Source organism: Micropterus salmoides, unplaced genomic scaffold, assembly GCF_014851395.1.
Source record: "Micropterus salmoides isolate LMB-PRFRI ecotype aquatic unplaced genomic scaffold, ASM1485139v1 Ms_hic_scaffold_1438, whole genome shotgun sequence".
Taxonomy (NCBI): domain Eukaryota; kingdom Metazoa; phylum Chordata; class Actinopteri; order Centrarchiformes; family Centrarchidae; genus Micropterus; species Micropterus salmoides.
In genome coordinates, this window is record NW_024040528.1 from 1 (window position 1) to 18,493 (window position 18,493).

At 48.5% G+C, this 18,493-nt stretch overlaps 4 non-coding genes and 2 pseudogenes across 4 annotated transcripts; all 6 read right to left on the reverse strand.

The window, feature by feature from the left end:
• Nucleotides 1–325: 325 nt before the first annotated feature.
• Nucleotides 326–438, reverse strand: LOC119903277. The gene has a single exon (XR_005444477.1). It is a non-coding gene; the product is annotated as a U5 spliceosomal RNA (small nuclear RNA).
• A 966-nt stretch (nt 439–1,404) lies between these two features.
• Nucleotides 1,405–1,577, reverse strand: LOC119903275 (annotated as a pseudogene).
• Nucleotides 1,578–13,136: 11,559 nt separating this feature from the next.
• On the reverse strand, nt 13,137–13,248 carry LOC119903274. Its single transcript, XR_005444476.1, has one exon. It is a non-coding gene; the product is annotated as a U5 spliceosomal RNA (small nuclear RNA).
• A 960-nt stretch (nt 13,249–14,208) lies between these two features.
• Nucleotides 14,209–14,398, reverse strand: LOC119903273. Its single transcript, XR_005444475.1, has one exon. It is a non-coding gene; the product is annotated as a U2 spliceosomal RNA (small nuclear RNA).
• Nucleotides 14,399–14,580: 182 nt separating this feature from the next.
• Nucleotides 14,581–14,693, reverse strand: LOC119903278. The gene has a single exon (XR_005444478.1). It is a non-coding gene; the product is annotated as a U5 spliceosomal RNA (small nuclear RNA).
• Nucleotides 14,694–15,661: 968 nt separating this feature from the next.
• LOC119903276 lies at nt 15,662–15,839 on the reverse strand (annotated as a pseudogene).
• Between the last annotated feature and the right edge of the window lie 2,654 nt (nt 15,840–18,493).

The following is an 18,493-nucleotide window of genomic DNA, read 5'->3' on the forward strand; positions in this document are numbered from 1 at the left end:
ACTACACAAGTTGAAATTTTCTTTCACAAGGATAATGTGAGTATCCTCCCAAAACCTGGTAACACTTCGCCACAAACAGGCAAAAGTTTTATCCAGACACAGGAGGCGATCGCAGTCTTAGCCAAAAGGCCGAGAAGCGATCCCCCACCGCGTGGTTGCTTCCAGCGCCCACCTCCCGGAGCAGTTCTCCCCCTGCCGTGGCGCAGTGGTTTCAACTGCGCATAACAACGGCTGAGTCTCAGCACCTCCTCCCGAGCGCGCCTCGTCGCACCGCTCAACCTTGCCGGGGCGGCGTTTTATTTCCTTTTCACAAACGCACGAGGCTCGGCCACACGGCAGAGCCTGCCAAAAATAGTTTTAACTCATTGGCGTCCCTCTCCACGGAAGTCTTTAGTAAAAGGCGAAAGACTTGTACGTTATGAAGAGAAACCCGAGTAAGTACGGGCCCCTCCTCCAGAGCCGCCGACGAGCCTAGTCGTCCCGGCCACTACCCTCACGGTAAGCCTCACTCTGCCTCTCGAGTCCCAAGTACCAGGCCACGCCCGTTCCCCTACCCCTCCCCAGGTCATGGCAGGCTCTATCCAATCGGGCTGCGGAGAGACGAAGGCCTGGCTTTTGGACAGAGGCTACCGAACGACTCGGGCTCTTGTAGCCTCTCGATGACGAGTGAGAGAAAGGGAGGGGAAATGTGGCCGATCGCTTCTCGGCCTTTTGGCCAAGACTGCAATGGCCTCCTCTTTCTGGTTAAAACCTTTGCCGGTTTGGGGCTTCGTTTTGTGTCACCAGCTTTTCTGGGAGGAGATTCACCTCATTCCTTGTGAAAAATTTCAACTTTGCCGTAGCTGAAAAACTTTTGCAACAAGGAATTCATTGGTCCCGAGGACTGCCTACCTGTCCTCTGCCGGACTGCCACCTTGACCAGACCAAAGACGAGAAGGTAAGTGTGTTTTATTCACCGATTTAGCAGTTGTAGCAGGTTTTCTTGCTTCATTTGAGGTGTTTTAGTTTCTTGTATCCTTTCTACGCTGCGGTTCCTCCACCGTGTTGGCCAACCGTGCCGGGCCTACGGAGGCGCCGCAGTGTCCCCTCCCCACCTTCTGAGAGGCTCTATCCAATCGGAGAAATGAAGGCCTGGCTTTTGGACACAGGCTACCGAGCATCCGAAATACTCGGGCTCTCGATGACGAGTGGGAGAAAGGGAGGGGAAGTGCAGGGCACATTTAACAGCCATGCCGGTCCCAAATATCCCCTCGTCGTCTGCCAATCATAAAGTGCAAATCTCGCTGCCTTCTTCGAGGCTTCAGCTGGCCGCCCCCCCTCGACTGGCGCCTTTTTCGGGCCGGCGTCCGGCAGAGCGACGACCTCTGCGTTTGGGTCAGTATTTTGGTTTTACACAAGGCAGGAGAAGGGTGCACCGCCCCCGGAGGCACTGCAATACCGGGTCGATGCGTGGAGTGGACGGAGCAAGCCCTCGTCTCAGCTCCCGGTGCTAAAATCCATTTAATATGTTGCCCCCTTATAGGGGACATATCAGATATTAAACTGATAAGAACAGATTTTTTCTTTTGAGAAAATTTTATTGACACTCAATTCAAACATGATTCATAATATGTCAATTCCAAGTTACCTTTTAAAATACAACATCAATAAATAGATAAATGTTCTCTGTAAAACAACATTTAAAAAAAGTGTTTAAAATGCATTACAGATAACGTCATAAATTAAAGGTATAAAATGGTTTTCAGCTTGTCCATGTCTGTGAGTGTCTGTTAAAAAGTCTTCAAAGCGGAGTGCATTTGTTAAAATAAAACTCACAAAAAATAAATGGATAATAAAAGCTCTTCTCCAAGTCCACTGTTGTGCAGGAGTGTAGTGAGTCCCTATCAAAGGGGAACTCATTCAGCTCCCCCAAACAGATTTGGACTCTCGGGATCTTGTGCAGGCGCTCAGAGGAGACCCTCACCCTGTAGCTCCTTCCCACCAACCTCACCCGGAGGGTCAGGCCGCCGCTGCCTTGAACTTTCCTTGTGTGGCTCCGGCTCCTCCGTCCGAATGGGCACAGAGGCGATTCTTCTTTGTGGCTGTGTCCTAGGCCCGCCGCCTGCAGCTCTGGCCGTTTGGACCGTTGCTGCGGCCATCCGGATCACAGCCACGGGGGGGATCTGCATGTGCTTTCTTGCCAGCAAGTTTCTGGAGGTCCATATGGCGTCTTTGATGGCGGCTAGGGTGAGCCACTGTTTGGCAAATGTACGTGCTGGTATCTGATTTCCTTGGCTCACCCCGTACAGCACCAGCTGTGGTGTGAGGACCTCCCTTGCTGGCAAGTACGGGAATTGCAAGGAGCCGGCCGTTGCCCACTGTTCTACGGCAGCGCTGCACTCCCAGAGCAGATGCCTTACCGACTCAGGCGCGCCACAACCTGGTCGGGGCAAGTTGAGTGCGCCGACATGCCCCGGGAGTGCATTACGGACCTGACTGGGAGGATCTCATGAGCCACCATCCATGACAGGTCCCGGAGTCTGTTTGGAAGAGCTGGATGGTTCACGTTGCGCCAAACTGTTGAGGGCTCGCCGAATGCAAGCCCGCGCACTGGACTCACTGGTTCCCGCTCCTGCACAACAGAAATGAGAGAGCGGTGAGTGGTTAAAACCTGCAACTCCTCCTGCTCAAGGTTAAAATGCCTTAAAAATGACTGGATAAAAGCATAGGCTGGTGGCAGGTTAAAAGACACTGGTACTTTGAGACTTGTGGGTAAGATCTTAAGTTTTCTGAGGTAGGACCCCATCCAGAACCGTGTCATTGCTGCGGTCTTGGGGTTTCTGGATGGGGCTGTGGCGGTTGCCATGTGTAGTGCTGTGTATCTGCTTCCTAGGAACAAGTGCAGGTCTGGCACTCCTTTTCCTCCTTTCTCCTTTGGCTTCTTCATCACGCTTCGTCTCAGTCTTTCCCACTTGGAGCCCCACAAAAAATAAAAGATGGCTCGTTCCAGGTCTAAGATCACTCTCCTAGGCGGGAAAAAACAGAACTGATGAGTAAAAGCAAAGGTAAAATCACTGCTTTGATGATTAAAACCTTTCCTTCTAAAGTCAGTCCTCTAAGTGTCCAGTACCCTAGTCTCTGCCTGACTTTCCCTACTATGTCTGCCCAATTGTTTTCCCCTCCCCCTCCCTATCAAACCTGATCCCAAGTATTTTTTGGTCAGTCTGGGTCACAGTCAGGGGGAGTCCTGTCGTCTCAGTCGCTGTCCACGGTCCATAAAAATGGGCTTGGGTCTTGCTTCTGTTCAGCTTTGACCCAGAGGCCTGTCCGAACCAGTCAGTCAAGTCCAGCGTCCTGTTGACAGATAAAAGGTCAGTGCATAAAATGTTGATGTCGTCCATATATAAAATACATTTTGTCTCGAGTCCCCCGCTCCCTGGGACTCCTACCCCATGGATTCGTTGGTCCCTTCTCAAGGTCTGTGCCAGTGGTTCTATACAGATAACGTAGAGGAGGGCAGATAACGGACAACCCTGACGGACACCGCAGTTTATATCCACTGCTCTTGTCAGATGCCCGTTAACAATGAATTTGCTGTTGATCTCCCGGTACAGCAGTCCCACCCAGGCTATAAACCTTCTCGGGAACCCCATTTTTTGCAGTACCTGGAAAAGGTACTGGTGCGAGACCCGATCAAAGGCTTTCTCAAAATCTAAATTCAGGACTACTAGCCGAATGTTTCTGTCTCTCGCGTAACAGATGGTATCTCGGATCAGTACGAGGCTGTCGGTGATCTTCCTCCCCGGGACGGCACAGGCTTGATCCGGGTGAATCAGATCTTCTAAAAACAAGGACATGCGTGAGGCTAAAAGTTTACTAAAAAGTTTACAGTCAAAATTTAAGAGTGTGATAGGTCTCCAATTTTTCAAGTCCGTCTTGTCTTTGTCTTGTGAAGGAGAGTCACTATCCCTACTCTAAAGCTGTCAGGAAGTCGGTCCATTTGTTCAAAATCCATAAAAACAGCAAGCAAGTCTGGTGCTAAAATGTCCCAAAATGTCAGATAAAATTCCAAGGGAAGCCCGTCTTCTCCCGGCGACTTCCCTGTCTTAAAAGATTTGATGCATTTGTTTAATTCCGGTATCGTAAAATCTTGGGTTAAAAGCACGTTGTCGTTTGTTGCTTGGTCAATGGATTTTAAAACTTCGGTCATGGTGTCCCCGTTAACAGTTTTTCTACAGTTCACGGTAAAAATGTTCGACAGTTTCTTTGATTTCCTCTGTTGTGTCAGCTGTGCACCCGTTTTCTTTTTTAAGTCTCAACATGGCCCCCCCTTTATTTACGATTTTCTTAAAAAAATATCTTGTGCACTTCTCTCCTTCCTCTATTTCCCTTTCCTTGCTTCTTAAAATCACACCTTTGCTATTAATTTCTGCTAAAACCGACATCTCTGTTTTAATTTGTTTTATCTCTTCATTAAAATCCATTCCATGTTGGATTAGTTTAAAATACCTCTGAAGCCGTTTCTGCAGTCCCAACATGCGTCTGTTGTCCCTCTTTTTCTTTCTTTTCCCTGCCTGTCTGTAAAACGTCTTTGTCTTTCCCTTCACCATTTCCCACCACTGTGCACGTGTATCGTAAAAGTCTTGAAGGGTCTGCCACTCTCGGTATTGCTCCCTGTACAGCCTAACTAGCTCCCTGTCTTCTAACAGGGAGCAATTGAGCTTCCACAGACCACTTCCTGCCGTCACACCGGAAGAGAGTGAAAGGGTGCAGGAAAGAATTGCGTGATCAGAAAAGAAAACAGGTTCCAATCTAGCATCGGTTGGTGGGCAATCACGTGATAAAATGTAGTCTATGCGAGAGGCTCGGGTGCCATCACTACTGAACCAGGTGAAGCCCTCCTCTCTGGGATGCATGGTTTTAAAACAGTCCACAAGTCTAAAATCACTGCATATGCTTTGAAGTAAAACTGAAGTCTTGTCCACTTTAAAATCGTCCCCTATTCTTCTCCTATCGTTCCTGCTTAAAATACAATTAAAATCCCCCCCTACAACTAAAGGTGCCCTGCCTAGCATGTGGGGCTGCAGTCTTCTAAAAGGTCATACCTGTCGTTCTTGTCATTAAAGCCATAAATATTTAAGACGTTAAAATCCTTCCCCATAAAAGTCAAGTGTGTTAAAAGTGCCCGACCATCTCTCACCACAGTGCTGCCCTTCACCAAGACTAGAGGGTTTTTTATTAAAATGGCCACTCCATCATTTTTGTTTTCATTTGAGCCGCTCCATATCGACGTTTGTGGCCATAACTCCTCCCATTCTCTGTAGTGTTTTAAAAATGGTAGGCCGCATTCCTGTATTAAAAACACGTCAGACTTAAAAGAGTTAAGAAAGGATAAAACAATCTGGGCTCTAACTCTCGACTTCACACTCCTCACATTGATAGTTGAGAAGGTGAGTGTCATGAGTATGGTTAAAATTTGCAGGTATGACATCTTAAAAGACTAAAAAAAAAGGGGGATTTCAAATGTTTAAAAACAGCAGTTAGTGGATTTCTTGTGAATGGAGCTCTTCCTTCATTCTCATGGGTGAGAGATGACGGGGTTGAGCTCCATTTCCCTTTCGGACTCTAGGAGTTGGCCTCTGACGCAGGGTTGCATTGAGCTTTGAGTCCTTAGGGGTTGATTGCAGAGCTATAGTTAAAAAGAGACTTCATTAGGCGAATTGGAGGGGAAGACTCTGGGCTCCTCCACAGATGAACTGTCTGAGTAGCTCTCAGCTCTTCCCCTCTTTTCCGAGGCTCCAGGAGACTCAGAAGACAATTCTGAAATTAGTCTCTTGGCCGGCTGGGCATTGGGGAGGGGACATCCTCGCTATCACTCTGTGACTGGCCAAATTTTTGTTCTGAGCCAGTCACTGAGCTAGCTCCGCCTTCTGCCTGCACTGCCACTGCTTCTTCCCTGTTCTCCACTTGTGGGGCAGCTGCAGGCCCCTCCCCTTCTCCCGCCTCTACTGGTCCTTCTCCTCCAATCACAGGATTTGGCGGGAGATTTGAATTCTCCAGCCCAGCCTCTTCAATTAGCTCTCTAACTGCTTCGTCTTGTCCGCCATTTTGTGCCTTTGCTGCCTTTAATTTGTTGGCAAATGACTTAGGGCAATCTCTGAAGAGGTGGTTTGTTTCTCCACAAAGATTGCACTTTCTGCCATTGGTGCATTCCTCGAAAGTATGCCCAATTTCTCTACATTTACCACAAATGATCTGCTGGCACGCTTCTGCCAGGTGCCCATTCTCACCACACTTGCGGCAGAGTTTGGGCTGGCCCTGGTAATGAATGTAGCCCCTGTTGTTTCCCAGAACTATCATGGATGGCAGATGTTTCAGGCCCTGGAAGCCTTGAGGGTCTTGCCATTGTTGGATGGGGACCCTCCAAGCGCAATTCCAGATGCCATCCTCATCTCTCACTTTGGTAGCCTGGCCTTTAACAGTGCAAAATCTGCCCAGCCACAAACAAATGTCATCTGCATTCACAGTCTCATTGAACATTCTGACAATTACCGTTTTAGCGGCATTATCAGTCAGTTTCTCAACATTAAATGCAGTAAACTGGGGTTTTTCATTTTCGAAGCGTGTCCAGAAATCTCTGAACACGGCAGCAGAGACAAAACTCACATCGAAACCTTTTCCAAATGGCAGAGTCAAAATACAATTTATATCCTGCGGGGAGAATTTCAAAATGTTCTGGATCATTTTCCTTGAGAAGTCAGCCTTGACATAACAAGGGTTTTCCCATCTTTTTCTTTGAATGTAAATCTGACACTGTGGTGCCTCCTCATGCCGGCATGGTTGGCCGCCATGGTGGAGGCACCACAACGTAAAAGTGGTAAAAGAAGCTAAAACACCTAAAAAGTCTAAAACCAAGTCAACTAAAATAAGGTAAAAGAATGCTCTAAAAAGAGCAATAAAATCTACTAAAAATGTTAAAAGGTGAATAAAACACACTTACCTTGTCTTGTTTGGCCTGGTCGAGATGTTATTCCGGCAGAGTACAGGTAAGCAGTCCTCTGAACCAATGAATTCCTTTGTGTGAAACAATTTCAACTACAACAAAGTTGAAATTTTATTCACAAGGAATAATGTGAGTATCCTCCCAAAAACCTGGTAACACTTCGCCACAAACAGGCAAAGTTTTATCCAGACACAGGAGGCGATCGCAGTCTTAGCCAAAGGCCGAGAAGCGATAACCCCCGCTGGTTGCTTCCAGCGCCCACCTCGGAGCAGTTCTCCCCCTGCCGTGGCGCAGTGGTTTCAACTGCGCATTTTTTCTTTTGAGAAAAATTTTATTGACACTCAATTCAAACATGATTCATAATATGTCAATTCCAAGTTACCTTTTAAAATACAACATGTCAATAAATAGATAAATGTTCTCTGTAAAACAACATTTAAAAAAAAGTGTTTAAAATGCATTACAGATAACGTCATAAATTAAAGGTATAAAATGGTTTTCAGCTTGTCCATGTCTGTGAGTGTCTGTTAAAAAGTCTTCAAAGCGGAGTGCATTTGTTAAAATAAAACTCACAAAAATAAATGGATAATAAAAGCTCTTCTCCAAGTCCACTGTTGTGCAGGAGTGTAGTGAGTCCCTATCAAAGGGGAACTCATTCAGCTCCCCCAAACAGATTTGGACTCTCGGGATCTTGTGCAGCGCTCAGAGGAGACCCTCACCCTGTAGCTCCTTCCCACCAACCTCACCCGGAGGGTCAGGCCGCCGCTGCCTTGAACTTTCCTTGTGTGGCTCCGGCTCCTCCGTCCGAATGGGCACAGAGGCGATTCTTCTTTGTGGCTGTGTCCTAGGCCCGCCGCCTGCAGCTCTGGCCGTTTGGACCGTTGCTGCGGCCATCCGGATCACAGCCACGGGGGGATCTGCATGTGCTTTCTTGCCAGCAAGTTTCTGGAGGTCCATATGGCGTCTTTGATGGCGGCTAGGGTGAGCCACTGTTTGGCAAATGTACGTGCTGGTATCTGATTTCCTTGGCTCACCCCGTACAGCACCAGCTGTGGTGTGAGGACCTCCCTTGCTGGCAAGTACGGGAATTGCAAGGAGCCGGCCGTTGCCCACTGTTCTACGGCAGCGCTGCACTCCCAGAGCAGATGCCTTACCGACTCAGGCGCGCCACAACCTGGTCGGGGGCAAGTTGAGTGCGCCGACATGCCCCGGGAGTGCATTACGGACCTGACTGGGAGGATCTCATGAGCCACCATCCATGACAGGTCCCGGAGTCTGTTTGGAAGAGCTGGATGGTTCACGTTGCGCCAAACTGTTGAGGGCTCGCCGAATGCAAGCCCGCGCACTGGACTCACTGGTTCCCGCTCCTGCACAACAGAAATGAGAGAGCGGTGAGTGGTTAAAACCTGCAACTCCTCCTGCTCAAGGTTAAAATGCCTTAAAAATGACTGGATAAAAGCATAGGCTGGTGGCAGGTTAAAAGACACTGGTACTTTGAGACTTGTGGGTAAGATCTTAAGTTTTCTGAGGTAGGACCCCATCCAGAACCGTGTCATTGCTGCGGTCTTGGGGTTTCTGGATGGGGCTGTGGCGGTTGCGATGTGTAGTGCTGTGTATCTGCTTCCTAGGAACAAGTGCAGGTCTGGCACTCCTTTTCCTCCTTTCTCCTTTGGCTTCTTCATCACACGCTTCGTCTCAGTCTTTCCCACTTGGAGCCCCACAAAAAATAAAAGATGGCTCGTTCCAGGTCTAAGATCACTCTCCTAGGCGGGATAAAAACAGAACTGATGAGTAAAAGCAAAGGTAAAATCACTGCTTTGATGATTAAAACCTTTCCTTCTAAAGTCAGTCCTCTAAGTGTCCAGTACCCTAGTCTCTGCCTGACTTTCCCTACTATGTCTGCCCAATTGTTTTCCCCTCCCCCTCCCTATCAAACCTGATCCCAAGTATTTTTTGGTCAGTCTGGGTCACAGTCAGGGGGAGTCCTGTCGTCTCAGTCGCTGTCCACGGTCCATAAAAATGGGCTTGGGTCTTGCTTCTGTTCAGCTTTGACCCAGAGGCCTGTCCGAACCAGTCAGTCAAGTCCAGCGTCCTGTTGACAGATAAAAGGTCAGTGCATAAAATGTTGATGTCGTCCATATATAAAACATTTTGTCTCGAGTCCCCCGCTCCCTGGGACTCCTACCCCATGGATTCGTTGGTCCCTTCTCAAGGTCTGTGCCAGTGGTTCTATACAGATAACGTAGAGGAGGGCAGATAACGGACAACCCTGACGGACACCGCAGTTTATATCCACTGCTCTTGTCAGATGCCCGTTAACAATGAATTTGCTGTTGATCTCCCGGTACAGCAGTCCCACCCAGGCTATAAACCTTCTCGGGAACCCCATTTTTTGCAGTACCTGGAAAAGGTACTGGTGCGAGACCCGATCAAAGGCTTTCTCAAAATCTAAATTCAGGACTACTAGCCGAATGTTTCTGTCTCTCGCGTAACAGATGGTATCTCGGATCAGTACGAGGCTGTCGGTGATCTTCCTCCCCGGGACGGCACAGGCTTGATCCGGGTGAATCAGATCTTCTAAAAACAAGGACATGCGTGAGGCTAAGTTTACTAAAAAGTTTACAGTCAAAATTTAAGAGTGTGATAGGTCTCCAATTTTTCAAGTCCGTCTTGTCTTTGTCTTTGTGAAGGAGAGTCACTATCCCTACTCTAAAGCTGTCAGGAAGTCGGTCCATTTGTTCAAAATCCATAAAAACAGCAAGCAAGTCTGGTGCTAAAATGTCCCAAAATGTCAGATAAAATTCCAAGGGAAGCCCGTCTTCTCCCGGCGACTTCCCTGTCTTAAAAGATTTGATGCATTTGTTTAATTCCGGTATCGTAAAATCTTGGGTTAAAAGCACGTTGTCGTTTGTTGCTTGGTCAATGGATTTTAAAACTTCGGTCATGGTGTCCCCGTTAACAGTTTTTTCGTACAGTTCACGGTAAAAATGTTCGACAGTTTCTTTGATTTCCTCTGTTGTGTCAGCTGTGCACCCGTTTTCTTTTTTAAGTCTCAACATGGCCCCCCCTTTATTTACGATTTTCTTAAAAAAATATCTTGTGCACTTCTCTCCTTCCTCTATTTCCCTTTCCTTGCTTCTTAAAATCACACCTTTGCTATTAATTTCTGCTAAAACCGACATCTCTGTTTTAATTTGTTTTATCTCTTCATTAAAATCCATTCCATGTTGGATTAGTTTAAAATACCTCTGAAGCCGTTTCTGCAGTCCCAACATGCGTCTGTTGTCCCTCTTTTTCTTTCTTTTCCCTGCCTGTCTGTAAAACGTCTTTGTCTTTCCCTTCACCATTTCCCACCACTGTGCACGTGTATCGTAAAAGTCTTGAAGGGTCTGCCACTCTCGGTATTGCTCCCTGTACAGCCTAACCTCCCTGTCTTCTAACAGGGAGCAATTGAGCTTCCACAGACCACTTCCTGCCGTCACACCGGAAGAGAGTGAAAGGGTGCAGGAAAGAATTGCGTGATCAGAAAAGAAAACAGGTTCCAATCTAGCATCGGTTGGTGGGCAATCACGTGATAAAATGTAGTCTATGCGAGAGGCTCGGGTGCCATCACTACTGAACCAGGTGAAGCCCTCCTCTCTGGGATGCATGGTTTTAAAACAGTCCACAAGTCTAAAATCACTGCATATGCTTTGAAGTAAAACTGAAGTCTTGTCCACTTTAAAATCGTCCCCTATTCTTCTCCTATCGTTCCTGCTTAAAATACAATTAAAATCCCCCCCTACAACTAAAGGTGCCCTGCCTAGCATGTGGGGCTGCAGTCTTCTAAAAGGTCATACCTGTCGTTCTTGTCATTAAAGCCATAAATATTTAAGACGTTAAAATCCTTCCCCATAAAAGTCAAGTGTGTTAAAAGTGCCCGACCATCTCTCACCACAGTGCTGCCCTTCACCAAGACTAGAGGGTTTTTTATTAAAATGGCCACTCCATCATTTTTGTTTTCATTTGAGCCGCTCCATATCGACGTTTGTGGCCATAACTCCTCCCATTCTCTGTAGTGTTTTAAAAATGGTAGGCCGCATTCCTGTATTAAAAACACGTCAGACTTAAAAGAGTTAAGAAAGGATAAAACAATCTGGGCTCTAACTCTCGACTTCACACTCCTCACATTGATAGTTGAGAAGGTGAGTGTCATGAGTATGGTTAAAATTTGCAGGTATGACATCTTAAAAGACTAAAAAAAAAGGGGGATTTCAAATGTTTAAAAACAGCAGTTAGTGGATTTCTTGTGAATGGAGCTCTTCCTTCATTCTCATGGGTGAGAGATGACGGGGTTGAGCTCCATTTCCCTTTCGGACTCTAGGAGTTGGCCTCTGACGCAGGGTGCATTGAGCTTTGAGTCCTTAGGGGTTGATTGCAGAGCTATAGTTAAAAAAGAGACTTCATTAGGCGAATTGGAGGGGAAGACTCTGGGCTCCTCCACAGATGAACTGTCTGAGTAGCTCTCAGCTCTTCCCCTCTTTTCCGAGGCTCCAGGAGACTCAGAAGACAATTCTGAAATTAGTCTCTTGGCCGGCTGGGCATTGGGGAGGGGGACATCCTCGCTATCACTCTGTGACTGGCCAAATTTTTGTTCTGAGCCAGTCACTGAGCTAGCTCCGCCTTCTGCCTGCACTGCCACTGCTTCTCCCTGTTCTCCACTTGTGGGGCAGCTGCAGGCCCCTCCCCTTCTCCCGCCTCTACTGGTCCTTCTCCTCCAATCACAGGATTTGGCGGGAGATTTGAATTCTCCAGCCCAGCCTCTTCAATTAGCTCTCTAACTGCTTCGTCTTGTCCGCCATTTTGTGCCTTTGCTGCCTTTAATTTGTTGGCAAAACTTAGGGCAATCTCTGAAGAGGTGGTTTGTTTCTCCACAAAGATTGCACTTTCTGCCATTGGTGCATTCCTCGAAAGTATGCCCAATTTCTCTACATTTACCACAAATGATCTGCTGGCACGCTTCTGCCAGGTGCCCATTCTCACCACACTTGCGGCAGAGTTTGGGCTGGCCCTGGTAATGAATGTAGCCCCTGTTGTTTCCCAGAACTATCATGGATGGCAGATGTTTCAGGCCCTGGAAGCCTTGAGGGTCTTGCCATTGTTGGATGGGGACCCTCCAAGCGCAATTCCAGATGCCATCCTCATCTCTCACTTTGGTAGCCTGGCCTTTAACAGTGCAAAATCTGCCCAGCCACAAACAAATGTCATCTGCATTCACAGTCTCATTGAACATTCTGACAATTACCGTTTTAGCGGCATTATCAGTCAGTTTCTCAACATTAAATGCAGTAAACTGGGGTTTTTCATTTTCGAAGCGTGTCCAGAAATCTCTGAACACGGCAGCAGAGACAAAACTCACATCGAAACCTTTTCCAAATGGCAGAGTCAAAATACAATTTATATCCTGCGGGGAGAATTTCAAAATGTTCTGGATCATTTTCCTTGAGAAGTCAGCCTTGACATAACAAGGGTTTTCCCATCTTTTTCTTTGAATGTAAATCTGACACTGTGGTGCCTCCTCATGCCGGCATGGTTGGCCGCCATGGTGGAGGCACCACAACGTAAAAGTGGTAAAAAGAAGCTAAAACACCTAAAACACTCTAAAACCAAGTCAACTAAAATAAGGTAAAAGAATGCTCTAAAAAGAGCAATAAAATCTACTAAAAATGTTAGAAAGGTGAATAAACACACTTACCTTGTCTTGTTTGGCCTGGTCGAGATGTTATTCCGGCAGAGTACAGGTAAGCAGTCCTCTGAACCAATGAATTCCTTTGTGTGAAACAATTTCAACTACAACAAAGTTGAAATTTTCTTCACAAGGAATAATGTGAGTATCCTCCCAAAAACCTGGTAACACTTCGCCACAAACAGGCAAAAGTTTTATCCAGACACAGGAGGCGATCGCAGTCTTAGCCAAAAGGCCGAGAAGCGATAACCCCCGCTGGTTGCTTCCAGCGCCCCCTCCCGGAGCAGTTCTCCCCCTGCCGTGGCGCAGTGGTTTCAACTGCGCATAACAACGGCTGAGTCTCAGCACCTCCTCCCGAGCGCGCCTCGTCGCACCGCTCAACCTTGCCGGGGGCGGCGTTTTATTTCCTTTTCACAAACGCACGAGGCTCGGCCACACGGCAGAGCCTGCCAAAAATAGTTTTAACTCATTGGCGTCCCTCTCCACGGAAGTCTTTAGTAAAAGGCGAAAGACTTGTACGTTATGAAGAGAAAGTAAGTACGGGCCCCTCCTCCAGAGCCGCCGACGAGCCTAGTCGTCCCGGCCACTACCCTCACGGTAAGCCTCACTCTGCCTCTCGAGTCCCAAGTACCAGGCCACGCCCGTTCCCCTACCCCTCCCCAGGTCATGGCAGGCTCTATCCAATCGGGCTGCGGAGAGACGAAGGCCTGGCTTTTGGACAGAGGCTACCGAACGACTCGGGCTCTTGTAGCCTCTCGATGACGAGTGAGAGAAAGGGAGGGGAAATGTGGCCGATCGCTTCTCGGCCTTTTGGCCAAGACTGCAATGGCCTCCTCTTTCTGGTTAAAACCTTTGCCGGTTTGGGGCTTCGTTTTGTGTCACCAGCTTTTCTGGGAGGAGATTCACCTCATTCCTTGTGAATAAAATTTCAACTTTGCCGTAGCTGAAAACTTTTGCAACAAGGAATTCATTGGTCCCGAGGACTGCCTACCTGTCCTCTGCCGGACTGCCACCTTGACCAGACCAAAGACGAGAAGGTAAGTGTGTTTTATTCACCGATTTAGCAGTTGTAGCAGGTTTTCTTGCTTCATTTGAGGTGTTTTAGTTTCTTGTATCCTTTCTACGCTGCGGTTCCTCCACCGTGTTGGCCAACCGTGCCGGGCCTACGGAGGCGCCGCAGTGTCCCCTCCCCACCTTCTGAGAGGCTCTATCCAATCGGAGAAATGAAGGCCTGGCTTTTGGACACAGGCTACCGAGCATCCGAAATACTCGGGCTCTCGATGACGAGTGGGAGAAAGGGAGGGGAAGTGCAGGGCACATTTAACAGCCATGCCGGTCCCAAATATCCCCTCGTCGTCTGCCAATCATAAAGTGCAAATCTCGCTGCCTTCTTCGAGGCTTCAGCTGGCCGCCCCCCCTCTGGCGCCTTTTTCGGGCCGGCGTCCGGCAGAGCGACGACCTCTGCGTTTGGGTCAGTATTTTGGTTTTACACAAGGCAGGAGAAGGGTGCACCGCCCCCGGAGGCACTGCAATACCGGGTCGATGCGTGGAGTGGACGGAGCAAGCCCCTCGTCTCAGCTCCCTGCTAAAAATCCATTTAATATGTTGCCCCCTTATAGGGGACATATCAGATATTAAACTGATAAGAACAGATACTACACTTGATCTTAGCCAAAAGGCCGAGAAGCGATAACCCCCGCTGGTTGCTTCCAGCGCCACCTCCCGGAGCAGTTCTCCCCCTGCCGTGGCGCAGTGGTTTCAACTGCGCATAACAACGGCTGAGTCTCAGCACCTCCTCCCGAGCGCGCCTCGTCGCACCGCTCAACCTTGCCGGGGGCGGCGTTTTATTTCCTTTTCACAAACGCACGAGGCTCGGCCACACGGCAGAGCCTGCCAAAAATAGTTTTAACTCATTGGCGTCCCTCTCCACGGAAGTCTTTAGTAAAAGGCGAAAGACTTGTACGTTATGAAGAGAAACCCGAGTAAGTACGGGCCCCTCCTCCAGAGCCGCCGACGAGCCTAGTCGTCCCGGCCACTACCCTCACGGTAAGCCTCACTCTGCCTCTCGAGTCCCAAGTACCAGGCCACGCCCGTTCCCCTACCCCTCCCCAGGTCATGGCAGGCTCTATCCAATCGGGCTGCGGAGAGACGAAGGCCTGGCTTTTGGACAGAGCTACCGAACGACTCGGGCTCTTGTAGCCTCTCGATGACGAGTGAGAGAAAGGGAGGGGAAATGTGGCCGATCGCTTCTCGGCCTTTTGGCCAAGACTGCAATGGCCTCCTCTTTCTGGTTAAAACCTTTGCCGGTTTGGGGCTTCGTTTTGTGTCACCAGCTTTTCTGGGAGGAGATTCACCTCATTCCTTGTGAATAAAATTTCAACTTTGCCGTAGCTGAAAAACTTTTGCAACAAGGAATTCATTGGTCCCGAGGACTGCCTACCTGTCCTCTGCCGGACTGCCACCTTGACCAGACCAAAGACGAGAAGGTAAGTGTGTTTTATTCACCGATTTAGCAGTTGTAGCAGGTTTTCTTGCTTCATTTGAGGTGTTTTAGTTTCTTGTATCCTTTCTACGCTGCGGTTCCTCCACCGTGTTGGCCAACCGTGCCGGGCCTACGGAGGCGCCGCAGTGTCCCCTCCCCACCTTCTGAGAGGCTCTATCCAATCGGAGAAATGAAGGCCTGGCTTTTGGACACAGGCTACCGAGCATCCGAAATACTCGGGCTCTCGATGACGAGTGGGAGAAAGGGAGGGGAAGTGCAGGGCACATTTAACAGCCATGCCGGTCCCAAATATCCCCTCGTCGTCTGCCAATCATAAAGTGCAAATCTCGCTGCCTTCTTCGAGGCTTCAGCTGGCCGCCCCCCCTCGACTGGCGCCTTTTTCGGGCCGGCGTCCGGCAGAGCGACGAACCTCTGCGTTTGGGTCAGTATTTTGGTTTTACACAAGGCAGGAGAAGGGTGCACCGCCCCCGGAGGCACTGCAATACCGGGTCGATGCGTGGAGTGGACGGAGCAAGCCCCTCGTCTCAGCTCCCGGTGCTAAAAATCCATTTATAGTTGCCCCCTTATAGGGGACATATCAGATATTAAACTGATAAGAACAGATTTTTTTCTTTTGAGAAAAATTTTATTGACACTCAATTCAAACATGATTCATAATATGTCAATTCCAAGTTACCTTTTAAAATACAACATGTCAATAAATAGATAAATGTTCTCGTAAAACAACATTTAAAAAAAATGTTTAAAATGCATTACAGATAACGTCATAAATTAAAGGTATAAAATGGTTTTCAGCTTGTCATGTCTGTGAGTGTCTGTTAAAAAGTCTTCAAAGCGGAGTGCATTTGTTAAAATAAAACTCACAAAAAATAAATGGATATAAAAGCTCTTCTCCAAGTCCACTGTTGTGCAGGAGTGTAGTGAGTCCCTATCAAAGGGGAACTCATTCAGCTCCCCCAAACAGATTTGGACTCTCGGGATCTTGTGCAGGCGCTCAGAGGAGACCCTCACCCTGTAGCTCCTTCCCACCAACCTCACCCGGAGGGTCAGGCCGCCGCTGCCTTGAACTTTCCTTGTGTGGCTCCGGCTCCTCCGTCCGAATGGGCACAGAGGCGATTCTTCTTTGTGGCTGTGTCCTAGGCCCGCCGCCTGCAGCTCTGGCCGTTTGGGCCGTTGCTGCGGCCATCCGGATCACAGCCACGGGGGGATCTGCATGTGCTTTCTTGCCAGCAAGTTTCTGGAGGTCCATATGGCGTCTTTGATGGCGGCTAGGGTGAGCCACTGTTTGGCAAATGTACGTGCTGGTATCTGATTTCCTTGGCTCACCCCGTACAGCACCAGCTGTGGTTGAGGACCTCCCTTGCTGGCAAGTACGGGAATTGCAAGGAGCCGGCCGTTGCCCACTGTTCTACGGCAGCGCTGCACTCCCAGAGCAGATGCCTTACCGACTCAGGCGCGCCACAACCTGGTCGGGGGCAAGTTGAGTGCGCCGACATGCCCCGGGAGTGCATTACGGACCTGACTGGGAGGATCTCATGAGCCACCATCCATGACAGGTCCCGGAGTCTGTTTGGAAGAGCTGGATGGTTCACGTTGCGCCAAACTGTTGAGGGCTCGCCGAATGCAAGCCCGCGCACTGGACTCACTGGTTCCCGCTCCTGCACAACAGAAATGAGAGAGCGGTGAGTGGTTAAAACCTGCAACTCCTCCTGCTCAAGGTTAAAATGCCTTAAAAATGACTGGATAAAGCATAGGCTGGTGGCAGGTTAAAAGACACTGGTACTTTGAGACTTGTGGGTAAGATCTTAAGTTTTCTGAGGTAGGACCCCATCCAGAACCGTGTCATTGCTGCGGTCTTGGGGTTTCTGGATGGGGCTGTGGCGGTTGCCATGTGTAGTGCTGTGTATCTGCTTCCTAGGAACAAGTGCAGGTCTGGCACTCCTTTTCCTCCTTTCTCCTTTGGCTTCTTCATCACGCTTCGTCTCAGTCTTTCCCACTTGGAGCCCCACAAAAAATAAAAGATGGCTCGTTCCAGGTCTAAGATCACTCTCCTAGGCGGGATAAAAACAGAACTGATGAGTAAAAGCAAAGGTAAAATCACTGCTTTGATGATTAAAACCTTTCCTTCTAAAGTCAGTCCTCTAAGTGTCCAGTACCCTAGTCTCTGCCTGACTTTCCCTACTATGTCTGCCCAATTGTTTTCCCCTCCCCCTCCCTATCAAACCTGATCCCAAGTATTTTTTGGTCAGTCTGGGTCACAGTCAGGGGAGTCCTGTCGTCTCAGTCGCTGTCCACGGTCCATAAAAATGGGCTTGGGTCTTGCTTCTGTTCAGCTTTGACCCAGAGGCCTGTCCGAACCAGTCAGTCAAGTCCAGCGTCCTGTTGACAGATAAAAGGTCAGTGCATAAAATGTTGATGTCGTCCATATATAAAATACATTTTGTCTCGAGTCCCCCGCTCCCTGGGACTCCTACCCCATGGATTCGTTGGTCCCTTCTCAAGGTCTGTGCCAGTGGTTCTATACAGATAACGTAGAGGAGGGCAGATAACGGACAACCCTGACGGACACCGCAGTTTATATCCACTGCTCTTGTCAGATGCCCGTTAACAATGAATTTGCTGTTGATCTCCCGGTACAGCAGTCCCACCCAGGCTATAAACCTTCTCGGGAACCCCATTTTTTGCAGTACCTGGAAAAGGTACTGGTGCGAGACCCGATCAAAGGCTTTCTCAAATCTAAATTCAGGACTACTAGCCGAATGTTTCTGTCTCTCGCGTAACAGATGGTATCTCGGATCAGTACGAGGCTGTCGGTGATCTTCCTCCCCGGGACGGCACAGGCTTGATCCGGGTGAATCAGTCTTCTAAAAACAAGGACATGCGTGAGGCTAAAGTTTACTAAAAAGTTTACAGTCAAAATTTAAGAGTGTGATAGGTCTCCAATTTTTCAAGTCCGTCTTGTCTTTGTCTTTGTGAAGGAGAGTCACTATCCCTGCTCTAAAGCTGTCAGGAAGTCGGTCCATTTGTTCAAAATCCATAAAAACAGCAAGCAAGTCTGGTGCTAAAATGTCCCAAAATGTCAGATAAAATTCCAAGGGAAGCCCGTCTTCTCCCGGCGACTTCCCTGTCTTAAAAGATTTGATGCATTTGTTTAATTCCGGTATCGTAAAATCTTGGGTTAAAAGCACGTTGTCGTTTGTGCTTGGTCAATGGATTTTAAAACTTCGTCATGGTGTCCCCGTTAACAGTTTTTTCTGCGTACAGTTCACGGTAAAATGTTCGA